The sequence below is a fragment of the Humulus lupulus genome, chromosome 3, assembly GCF_963169125.1.
Source record: "Humulus lupulus chromosome 3, drHumLupu1.1, whole genome shotgun sequence".
In the NCBI taxonomy this organism is placed as follows: domain Eukaryota; kingdom Viridiplantae; phylum Streptophyta; class Magnoliopsida; order Rosales; family Cannabaceae; genus Humulus; species Humulus lupulus.
Window position 1 is genome coordinate 52,295,828 of NC_084795.1, and position 12,562 is coordinate 52,308,389.

The following is a 12,562-nucleotide window of genomic DNA, read 5'->3' on the forward strand; positions in this document are numbered from 1 at the left end:
GGTAATTGGAAGACGTTAATTATGATTAACAGAATAGATGGGAAATGACAATTTTGCCCTTGCTTAGCTTTGAAGGAATAATTTGTCCCTAGGGGTAATTTTGTCATTTGGGCTGTTAGATAGACTTAGGTTAGCAAGTTGTGGATTGGTTTAAGGCAGCAAAACAGAGGCCTTCTTCCTATCCCTCTCTTTCTCGATCATCTCTCTCTCTCGAGTTGAAATTTTGAAGCAAAATAGGAGGATTCAAGCTTGAGAGTTTAGGATTGGGTTCAGTAGCTGGAAGGGGTTTATTTCGTAATTGAGGTAAGGTTTTTCAGCTTGAATCTCTGTTTCTTGCTCTATTTTTAGTATGGATTATAGGCTTGATAGTTGATTTTGGAGTTGTATATTTGGTGATGTTTTAAGTGGTATTAAGCTTGGGTTTGGATGTTAGGTTGGTGGATATGTTGTATAAATGTTTAGTTGTGATTTTGGGATTGGTTTGGTGAAGATTTGGCTGAGTTTGAATTGAGAAAAATGGAGGGGAGCTGGGTTTATGGCATCAAGTCACGACCGAGTTCTTTCAAGTCGCGACTTGAATGCATCCTAGAGTCTCCCCTAGGTTCTATCTAGCAGGCGCGCCGCGACCCACAAGGGCAAGTCATCGCCCGCCCCTGGCGGCGTCGCGGCCCGCATGTCCTTTTTGTACCAAGATGGGTTTTAATGATTTTTAGGCGCAGGTTTTCATTTCTCTAAGCTCAGGATTGAATCTACTAACCGTTTTAGTAGGATTCGAGGTTCTGGGAGTGGGCTTTCAGTCCATGAACATTTTTATTATTTATTTTATTGAAGGAATTCCATACTTGGTTATGATTAGGTGACCGTTAAGGGGCTTAAGGATAAATCATTCTCAAGGGTTGTTCTTTTATTATTTCACGCTCGAACCAGAGCTAAGAAAACTGCACCCAGTATGTGACATGCATGGTTATTGATGAGGCATGTTGAGTGCTTTATTTATGGACATTGGCTGCATTGTAAATTCCTAGCGACTTTGGTTACTTGTGAATGGCACTGACTTATTAGTCAGAAACAGCATTGGTGTTTAGTATTGGTCGTGAAGTTCTGACTTATCAGTAATGAGTGGAAATAGTATTGAGCACTGGTTGTATGGTATTGGCTTATGAATCAAGAGAGGCATTAGCGTGTTTAACACAAGCCGAAATGATTAGATCTAATCAACATGAGCAGTAAATTCTTGACCAACCTATTGGTCGAAGAAAACTAAAGCGCTTGTCTAGTCTAAAGGCTAGTTACATAGAGCCAGGGCTAAAAGGCTCAGGTGACTGAAGTGTCACATGGCTTGGGGCGCAATACCCCAAAGTGACTTATTATTCATCTATTCAGGGAGACTTATTAGTCATCTATTCAGAGAGACTTATTAGTCATATATTCAGAGAGACTTATCAGTCATCTATTTAGAGAGACTTATTAGTTATCTACCCAGAGAGACTTATTAGTCATCATCTGATTAGGGCTGCAAACCCCGTAATCATTTATTTATATTGTCTACATGCATTAATAAGTTTGCTATGTGGTGCAAGTAAAGGGAAAGAAAAGCTTACCCAGCCTTGAGTGGAGAACTTAGGTGGCGATGTGTACATATGCGACTGCTTGACCACCACAGCCAAGGTGTTTCTCAGGGGAACTAGGGTTTAACCCTATTTTTGCCTCTTAGGTCAGCAGGTTGTAACTTTTATACTGTAATGACCATTTTGGATTGTAAATAACTTTGTAAACACTTTTATGGGTCCATGTACAGTTTAATATTTTAAATAAAATATATCCATTCCTTTTTACCGAGATTTTCACCCTAGCCTGTTAATAACACCTAGATGCTCGTTTACAATCTAATGACTCATTTAGCAAGTTAAGCACTATTTAAAGTACACAATGTAATGGTCTTGGACTAACCAGGGCATTACAGGTGGTTATTTCTAGTTCCAAGGATCAAAAGGTATTTTTTCCACAAATGTGACCTTCCTTGAACATGATTATATGAATAACTATAAACCTCGGAGCAAGGTAGTATTGGAGGAATTCACAGCCGATAAGATTCCATCATAATCATCTTCATCATTAAATGATAAACGACAAAGCGAGGAAACTATGATTCCTAAAAAAGAAACCCAGGTGCAACGTCGTAGTGGGAGTATTATGAGGCAGCCTGTTCGCTATGAACATGAGGTGCATGTCCTTGTTTCTGATACAGACAAGGACGACCCATTAACCTTTAAATTGGCAATGGATGATCCTGAAAAGGAGAAATGGCAAGAAGCCATGAACCAAGAAATGGAATCAATGTGATCCAATTATGTCTAGGAACTTGTGAATCCACCTGAAGATGTCAGGCCCATAGGGTGTAAGTGGATATACATGAACAAAAGAGGTGCAGATGGGAAAGAAGAGACTTTCAAAACGAGGCTTATAGCCAAAGGTTACACTCAAAGAGAAGGTGTTGATTATGAAGAAACATTTTCTCCTGTGGCCATGCTCAAATCCATTCGTATCCTCTTATCCATAGCGGTTGCCAATGATTATGAGATATGGAAAATGGACGTCAAGACAACATTTTTGTATGGCTATCTTGATGAAAGTGTTTATATTGTACAACCAGAAGGGTTCATTAAGAAAGGGAAAGATCAAAAGGTGTGGAAGTTGCTGAAATCCATTTATGGATTAAAGCAAGCATCTAGATCATGGAATATCACTTTTGATGAAACAATTAAAACATATGGCTTCGAACAGAATGTCAATGAAGCATGCGTGTATAACTACATCAAAGGAAAAGTGGTGGTTTTCTTAGTTCTTTACATTGATGACATTTTGCTCATTGGGAACACTATAGAGACGTTGTCAAACGTGAAGAAGTGGTTGGCCGAAAAGTTCCAAATGGAATATTATGGTGAGGCGAGCTATGTTCTGGGAATCCAAATCCTAAGGGATAGGAAGAACAAGCTCTTGGCAGTTTCTCAAGCTAATTATATAGATAAGGTGCTTAAAAGATTCTCTATGGAGAATTCCAAGAAAGGTCAATTACCGACCACGCATAAAATTTCTCTCTCCAAGGAAGAATGCCCTAAGACACCTCTGGAGGAAGAGGATATGAGAAAGTATCCCTATGCTTCAGCAGTTGGGATTCTAATGTATGTTGTGTTGTGTACTAGGCCCAGCATATGTTATGCAGTTGGGATTGTAAGTCGTTATCAACCCTGGTTTGGAACACTGGATTGCAGTAAAGCACATTATCAAGTATCTTAGGAGAACGAGAGACTATATGTTGGTATATTCAGGGGTGAGTTGAACCCTACTGGACACACTGATTGTGATTTCTAATAAGACAAAGACGGTCAAAAATTGAGATCTGGGTCAGTGTTCACTCTTGGTGGAGGAGCTGTTGTCTTGAGAAGCATTAAACAATTCATCATAGTTGATTCAACCATACAAGTCGAATGCACAGCGGCTTGTGAAGAAGCTAAGGATGCGGTTTGGTTGAGGAAGTTCTACACTGATCTAGAAGTTATTCCAGATATGGATATGCCACTAATCTTGTATTGTGACAACTGTGGAGAAGTAGCTAATTCCAAAAATTCGAGAAGTCACAAGAGAGGGGAGCATATAGAAAGGAAATACCATCTGGTAAAAGAGAACCGAGGTGATGTAACTATTATGAAGATAGCGTAGGAACAAAACCTGGCTGACCCGTTTGCCAAGACACTTCCTGCAAAGTCGTTCATGGGTGACGTGCACAATATGGGATTCAGGGAGATGCCTCACTTGCTTTGAGGGCAAGTGGGAGATTGTTAGGATTAATGCCCTAAAAGGATGTAAAGACATTTTATTGGTTTTAAATAAAAGTACAATTGTATTATATTTAAATGTCATAATTACTGTTTGAATTAATTATATATTAATATAAAGAAAATTCCATATTCATTCATGAAAATTTGATCTTGTATTAGTACGAGAGAATTAAGATCATATATAATGAATAAAATAGTCAGTAACATATTAAAGTAAAGAATCTTTAATGAATGGTTACCAAGCATACGAGATGCAAGTAATCTAGATTCGAAAAACTTATGTGGATAGACATCTTAGTAAAGGTGTTGTATATAATAGAGATTATATATGACAGGACCGATGAGAATTAATTATCTTTATAAACTTTCCATTTGACATAAAGATTTAATTCTTATCATAATAGATGATCATTTGTAGATCAGTCTAAATTTTGAGTATTCATGAACTCATGTTTATGTTCATTGGATCTTTTGATTCACTTGTTAAGGTCTCTTAGAATAATGAGGCTAATGAATTTTGTTTTGGAGATTCGATATCATGGATGGCTGGGAACATGAATTACAATAATGGAATCCATGCTTTCCTAACGAATCGAATATTGGTTCCCTTTAGGATTGATTCTGAAACTGAATAGTTATTGAGCTCAAATCTATAATTAGATTATAGATTAATTATTTGCTAGTGAATTAATGGTACTTAAGGATCAAGAGGTAATTAGAAGGGTAAACCGGTCATTTTGACCAGCTTTAATTAACGAACCAATGAGGGAGGACATATCTACATATATTGATTATATCAATGGACTACTAGAGAAAACTTTGAAAATATAATTCTATAACTACTTAGAGTGCAATTCCATATTTATAGTGGAGTAATCATAGAATTAATAAATAAGATTATTAGATTAAAGAGTTTAATTAATAATCTGGTGTATTGAAGCTTTGTATTATAGGTCTATGGTCCCCAGATCACCTCTGTCCTACATGTTCAAGGGTAAGGATGTCAAAAGAAAGATTTATAAAGAGAATGGACTAAATTGCAAAGGAATTAATTCTCCAAGGCAAGGAAATAATTATGTGATAATTATGAGTAGTTGATTAATTGTGAATTAATTAATTATTTAACTATATAGTTTTTATTTTGAAAAACTATAGGTTAAAATTAATAGTAATCTTGTTTGGATTAATATAATGAGAGAGAATAATAAATATCTTTTTTATAATATGATATTTATTTATTTAATTTAAAATTGATTTTTAAGAACAAGTTAATTTTGAATTAGCTGATATTTATGTTGGGATAAATATTTTGTCTTAAAGATTGATGAAACAAATAAATGAGAAAATCAGGAAAACTTGATACAGGCTTGGGCGACACACACTATATTGTACATTGGGTGGCACCCATAGCAGGGATTTAATCCATGGGATTTGAAATTTGAATTTCAAATAATTTTGTTTAATCAATTATTCAATTATTCTTTTTAAATATGATTTAAATAAATAATTAAATGTCAATATCTAATCAATTTTAATTTGAATTATATTTTAATTAAATAAATATTATTTAATTAGATTAAATATCTTTATAAGTCTGATAGTACGTGACTTTCAGAATAAGACTTTTTTATTATTTTGAGAAATAAAAATATAGGCTCTCTCTCTCTCTCTAAAGCGATAGTAGTTTCCCTAAACCTGAAACTATTCTAAACATTCTCTCTGTCAAAACTCTCTAGATCTCATGTGTTGAGTACATCTAGGGAGTCACATAAATCAACCTTTTGAATACTACGTGCCCACACACGTCCTTTTGTGTTTGAGGATTGTTCTAGAAGATCAAGGTGTGAGATCTCAGAACATTGGATAGGAAGATCGTTGTACAAAAATACTCAAGAACACTTATAGGCTACAAGAGGTAATCTTTTATCGGTTTGTATATGATTTAATATTTATATATGTGTATGATCCTGGCTGGTATTAATATTTATTAAAATGGGTCCATATAATCCACTGCGTACCTTTGATTTGATCATTTAATACCAACGCGTGACACGTGGGATGACTTTCGTATGCAAATCAATCTAGCATTTGGGCCTTGGATTAGCCTATCTCCATTGTTGATATCATACCTCGAGGCAGGGAGGTAGATCCCAAGGAGGATCCTGAGCAGTCGGATGAGGATACTGACATAGAACTGGATATGTTGATGGATAACCTAGATTAGGTTATGCTGTGAAGGTCTTGTTGATACTTTTTTATAAAGACTTGGAAAACCTACTAGGTTGTAGGGCTTTTGTATAGTTGTAGAAAGCGTATGTAGAAGCCTGACGTGTAGCTAGGGTTCTCTTTTGTATTTAATGTTCTGCTAACTAAAACTTTATAGCATGATCTGTCATGATCATTTTGTATTGCTAGGTTATATCCCTGAATGATTGATTTCCTGTTTTGAGTAAATCGTTGTGAATTCTTTTCTTTCCATTCTCTTTTCCTAGTGTATGGGGAACTAGTATACTCCAATGTTTTAAACATTGGTGTATTGCATGTTTGGAAAATGGGATTTATATTCTGCGACCTAATGAACCCCTCGCTCTTAACAATGATTTATTCAAAGTAGCTAAACCTAGGACCAATAAATGTCAAAAGACCGATGAAGATAATATGACGTATTTATGGCACTTGATACTAGGTCACATTGGCTATGTTAGGATTCAAAGACTTACAAAGGATGGGCCTTTGAGGGGAACTCACCTTAGGTGAATTACCTGTCTGTGAATCTTGTCTAGAAGGCAAACTGACCAAGTGTCCATTCTCTGTAAAGGGTGATAGGGCCAAAGAACCACTTGGACTTGTGCATTTAGATGTTTGTGGACCTTTGAATGTACAAGCCAGGGGTGGTTTTGAGTATTTTGTCACTTTCATTGACGATTACTCTAGATACTCATGTCTTTACCTAATGCATAGGAAATCAGAAACATTTTCAAAGTTTCAGGAATTCCTAGCGATGGCTCAAAACCAATTAGGTAAAATGTTAAAGATCTTGCGATCTGATAGGGGTGGAGAATATTTGGATATGCAGTTCCAAGATCATTTAACTAAACTTGGGATTTTATCATAGCTTACTGCCCCGGGTACTCCGCAACAAAATGGTGTAGTGGAGCACCGGAACAGAACTTTATTAGAAATGGTTCAATGCATGCTTAGTTACTCAACTCTACCAAATTCGTTCTGGGGTGATGCAATTGAAACCGCGAATAACATTCTCAATGTTGTGCCATCTAAATCAATCCCCAAAACACCTTCAGAACGCTAGAATGGATGTGAACCTAGTTTACGCCATTATAGAATTTGGGGGTGTCCCGCCCATGTCCTAAGGAAAAAGGAAGGAAAGCTTGAACTGCGAACTGAAGTTTTCATGTTTTTTGGCTATCCTAAAGGTACTCAAGGTGGAATTTTCTATAGTCATTCATAAAAGAAAGTGTTTACTTTTACGAATGCTACTTTTATGGAAAAAGATTATGTCCAAAACTTCAAACCACGCAGCAAAGAAGTTTTATAGGAGATGGTTAAAGAATTGACTCCAACCAATGTTCCATTGTCATCAACGCGAGTTGATGATGAAATTCCCACTCTTCATGTCCAACGGACACAAGTCGATTTAAATGAAGATAGTACCAATGTTCCTGAGCAAACAGTCACGAAGCCTCGTCGTAGTGGGAGGGTTTCTAGGAACCCGGTTCGCTATGGTTTGGATGGTGAAACCAATATGGTTGTTGGTGACACTAGTGATGATGATTTGTTGTCTTTCAAACAGGCAATGGCTTGCCCTGAAAAGGAACTATGGCTCGAAGCCATGAAACAAGAAATGGAGTCCATGTACTCAAATTCCGTCTGGGATCTTGTGGAAGCACCTAGTGACTTTAGGGCCATTGGGTGCAAGTGGATCTATAAGAAGGAACGAGGTGTTGATGGAAATATCAAGACTTAAAAAATTCGATTAGTGGCAAAGGGTTATACCCAAAGTGAAGGCGTGGACTATGAGGAAACTTTTAGTCCGTTAGCCATGCTCAAGTCCATTCGCATCCTCCTATCCATATCAGCCACTATCAGCTATGAGATCTGGAAAATGAACGTCAAGACAACTTTTCTTAATGAAAATCTTGACGAAGTCATTTTTATGGATCAGCCAGAATGATTTAAAGTAGCTGGACAAGAAGGAAAATTTTGCAAGTTGAATAGGTCCATCTATGGACTTAAGCAAGCTTCTCGTTCCCGGAATCTTAGGTTTGATGAAATAATCAAAATCTATGGCTTTGAACAAAATATTGATGAGCCTTGTGTTTACCGACTAAAGACAAATAAAATAGTGGTATTCCTGGTTCTTTATGTAGATGATATCTTACTCATTGGAAACAATGTTAAGAAATTATCAGATGTGAAGAATTGGCTAAGCACTCAATTATAGGTGAAGGATTTGGGTGAAGCAAGTTATGTTCTAGGTATCCAGATCATCAGGGATAGAAAGAGCAGACTCTTAGCTCTATCTCAAGCAGCTTACATAGATAAACGATTCTCAATGACAAATTCCAAGAAAGGACATTTACCGTCCCGCCATGGAATTCATATTTCAAAGAAGCAGTCTCCCCAGACTCCTAAAGAGGAAGATGCAATGAGAAAAGTTCCTTACACATCTACAGTTGGAAGTCTGATGTATGCCAAGTTGTGTACTAGACCAAATATCTGCTATGCACAGGGATTAGTGAGCAGGTATTAGTCAAACCCAGGACTGGAACATTGGATAGCAGTTAAGCATATCCTGAAGTATTTAAGACGGACTAGGGATTATATGTTAGTCCACAAGGGTGGTGTTCTGAGCCCTATAGGCTACACCGATTCAAATTTTCAGACTGATTTCGATGACACGAAGTCTACTTCTGGAATGGTGTTTACTCTTGGGAGTGGAGCTGTGATATGGAGAAGCGTAAAGTAGTCTGCAATCTCAGATGCCACCATGGAGGTTGAGTACATAGTCGTGTCAGAAGCAGCTAAAGAAAAAGTCTGGCTAAAGAAGTTTTATTCAGATCTTGATGTTATTCCATAAATGAATAAACTGCTTGTGTTGTTTTGTGACAATATAGGAGCAATAGCCAACTTGAAAGAACCTCGTAGTCACAAGAGGAGTAAGCATATAAAAAGGAAATATCACATTATTCGAGAATATGTGGCCAGGGGAGATGTGAAGGTTATGAAGATTGCATCTGAAGAAAATCTTGTGGATCCGTTTACAAAGACACTACCAGAAGCTACATTTGATAAGCATATCAAGGAAATGGGATTAGTAGAATTAAGGCATTAGTTTCAATTAGTGCAAGTGGGAGTTTGTTGGGGTTTTATGCCCTAATTAAAACTCAAATTCTTTGTAATCTCATTTTATTATCAATAAAATAATATAAATCATTTTTTGACTTGGTCAATCACTTTGCTCACATGTTTTATTTTCATGATTATTTGTTTAATATAAACTTCTATTAAATCCCGAGCATATAGCTAATCTTATTTATAGTGACATAATCATAGTGGAATATAAATATGATTATATGTTCAAAATAAGTTAGTCCTAAGATTAGTCAGTGCACATGATTTACACTGACTTGCCAATCTACGATATGATCTACTTACACATAACAATGTTATGTTCTTTCTAGAACATTAGCAAAGTAGATAAGATCGGATGTATTTGTTACATCGGACTGGACCGATATTGACAGTTGATAGGATAAGTAAACATACCGTTATTATCTATTCTAGTCATATCATATAGTTGACCATAGGTCAATTCAATCTCAATTATGAGTGGTTAACATTCTAACTGATTGTATTACTTGAGTTCTTTGACATGTTCGTTACCAGCTTACCTTACGGACTAGCCCATACTTATATCTTAGGAACTCGGTAGTATAATTGAGTGGGAGTGTTAATCATATATATGAACATCTATAGCTTCTGATGAATAAGTGAAACGATAGTTTCCTTTTAGTTTGGTTCAAGGTGTTAAATGATAGAGATCTCATTTCAGTAATCAATATTAGTTTACTGAAATATCATTTACAAGGAACTAAGTGTTTTAAGGATAAAATACAATGAAGGGTAAAACGGTATTTTAGTCCCATCTCATTGTAGACCGTCTATAGAGGATTGAGTGAAAATTATGGTTGTAACAATGGATAATTAATAGCGCATCTATATTTGTTATAGAGTGTTCTATGAATTCAATAGTGCAATTTCGAGTCTTTAGTGGAGTCACGAGAAATTAATAAGTTAGTAAATTTATTTGTTGGATTTATGATAACTTATTGGAGCTTGATTTCATAGGCCCATGGTCCTCACTGTACCTTGGATAAAATCATCTAGATAGTCTCAATTAATTGATTTATTTATCAATTAGAATTATCAAAGTTGACCAGGTTAATTTTGGATAGTTTCACAGAGTTATGTAATTTTAAGAAGAAAAGAAAAATTATGAAAGATTTATTAATTAAGATAAATTGGTATATAAATTAATAAATAAGTTTAAATCAAGGTTCAAATTATAAATAATTAATTTGATAAAGGATTTAAATAATTATTTAATTAATTAAATCAATAGAAAATAATACAGACCTTGATTTTAAGTCCAACGAACTTATAATTAAATGGGAAATTTCACAAGCCTAAAGCCCATGATAATTTCGACCTAGGGTTGTTAATTGACTATTACTTTATTGATTTTTTAATTAAATAAATGACCTAATTGAGTCTATAAAATGAATGTTAAGTGAGAAATGAAATCAGACGACACACACTGGTTTTCTGATATGTTTTAGATTCTCTCTAAACATAAGTCATTTTCTAAGCTTTATTGTTCTTTTCTCTTCTACTCTCTATATCTATCTCATGTGTTGAGAATTGTCCACTCTAGTCTAGGTGATTCTAAGGATACTTTGGAAGACTATGAAGACAATTGAAGATCAGTTCAGTTTGTTGATAATACTCTGTGACAGAAAGGATACAAGTGTTAGAGAAACTGAAGGAATGACTTATTCATTCCGCTGCATATAATGTAAGTATTCTTATCATTATTTCTTTTTTAATTCCATTTTAGAAACATGTTCTAGGTTATCTCATATTAATTTGTTTAATATTAGATCTACATGAAAATAAATAAAGATCATGTATAAGTTTTCCTAACAGTTGATCCTCCGGGTTCTAGGCCTGATGATTTCAGCTTGAACGAGCGTGAACTTTATCTAGCAAAGTTTATTTGGAAGTTTAGGCTGACCACCTTATGAAGAATAGGGTGGGCCGACCACCCCTAGGGGTTGGGGTCAGGCCGACCACCCCTAAGGGCTAAGGCCAGGCCGACCACCCCTATGGGGTTTAGGCCTAGTCGACTTCCCTATAGGTCCTGGACTTATCTTTTTGGCTCATCGGTCTTTTTTCTATTTTTAATCATTCTTCCCTGATTTTTGATGCCACGTGCCACTTTCTCATTCGCCACGTCATCCCTGGGATTTTTTTAGGGATATTTTTACAATTTAGTCTTTTTTTATGTAAATTTTGATATTTATAAGCTCTAAACTTTGTAAGTTACTACTTTTTATGTAAATTTTGACATTTATGTTTTCTAAATGAAATTCTGTATTTTAATATTACCAAGTGATTTAAAATAAAAAATTTAATTAAATGTGGAATACTGATTAAGTTGTTTAGACAGATTTCAGTTTTGTTCACACTACTTTTGCAACTGTTTAAACGGAAACAGAAAAACAGGTAAAAATTCAACACACGAGAATTTTTACGTGGTTCAGAAATCTTTTCAGATAACCTACATCCACGGGGCCACGCCCAGAGAATAAACCAATTAGTAAAGAAACAATGTGTACAAAAGCATTAACTTTAACAATGTAAGACTCCCTCTTAAACTATTGCCGCAATCTTGTTGTACTCTTCTCTACGAAACTGGTTTTGATGAAACGCTGATTCTCTTGAACTCCCTTCAAAGAATAGCGAGTGCTCACTTCCTCCCGAAGTGAGACTTAGATAGAATCCTCTCCTGAAGATCCTTATGAACACGTTCATAATAGACACTACATGTTTACAATAGACTAGATAGATATCCACAAGTACACTCAGCACTCTCACAAAGATTAAGGTGAACAAACTTAGTCTCTACAAATAAGGACACTCTTCAAAATAACATAATGTTTACAAATATTCAAAATGGAAGAGGTGAAAATTCCAAAGGGCCTTGGCAAGATATTTATAGGCAGGGAAATCGTCCAATGCCATCATTTTCTGGTATCTTTGAAATCAATTTGCGAATTCCTTTTATTTAGGAAATCAGCCAGCCAAATGAATTCTGTGTCGACAGAAAAGAAAACTGATGAGTCAGCAATGTAATCAGTTTTATCTGGCAGAACGAACATGATCATTTCTTTTGACCATGTTCATTTTTGATACCTTCTTTATTCCAGAATAAACATAATCCCTGAAAATAATCTCAAGATAATTGCAATACATATTTTTACCAAATATTGATTATTTGTGATAAATAAGGTAAAAAAATATATTCACACTTAAAAGATATTTTCACACTAGAAAATTAGCTAAATCAATTTGATATTTAAACCATGAATCAATAAGGAGATATGCTACTGATTTTCCTTAATAACTTTAAAATATTTTTT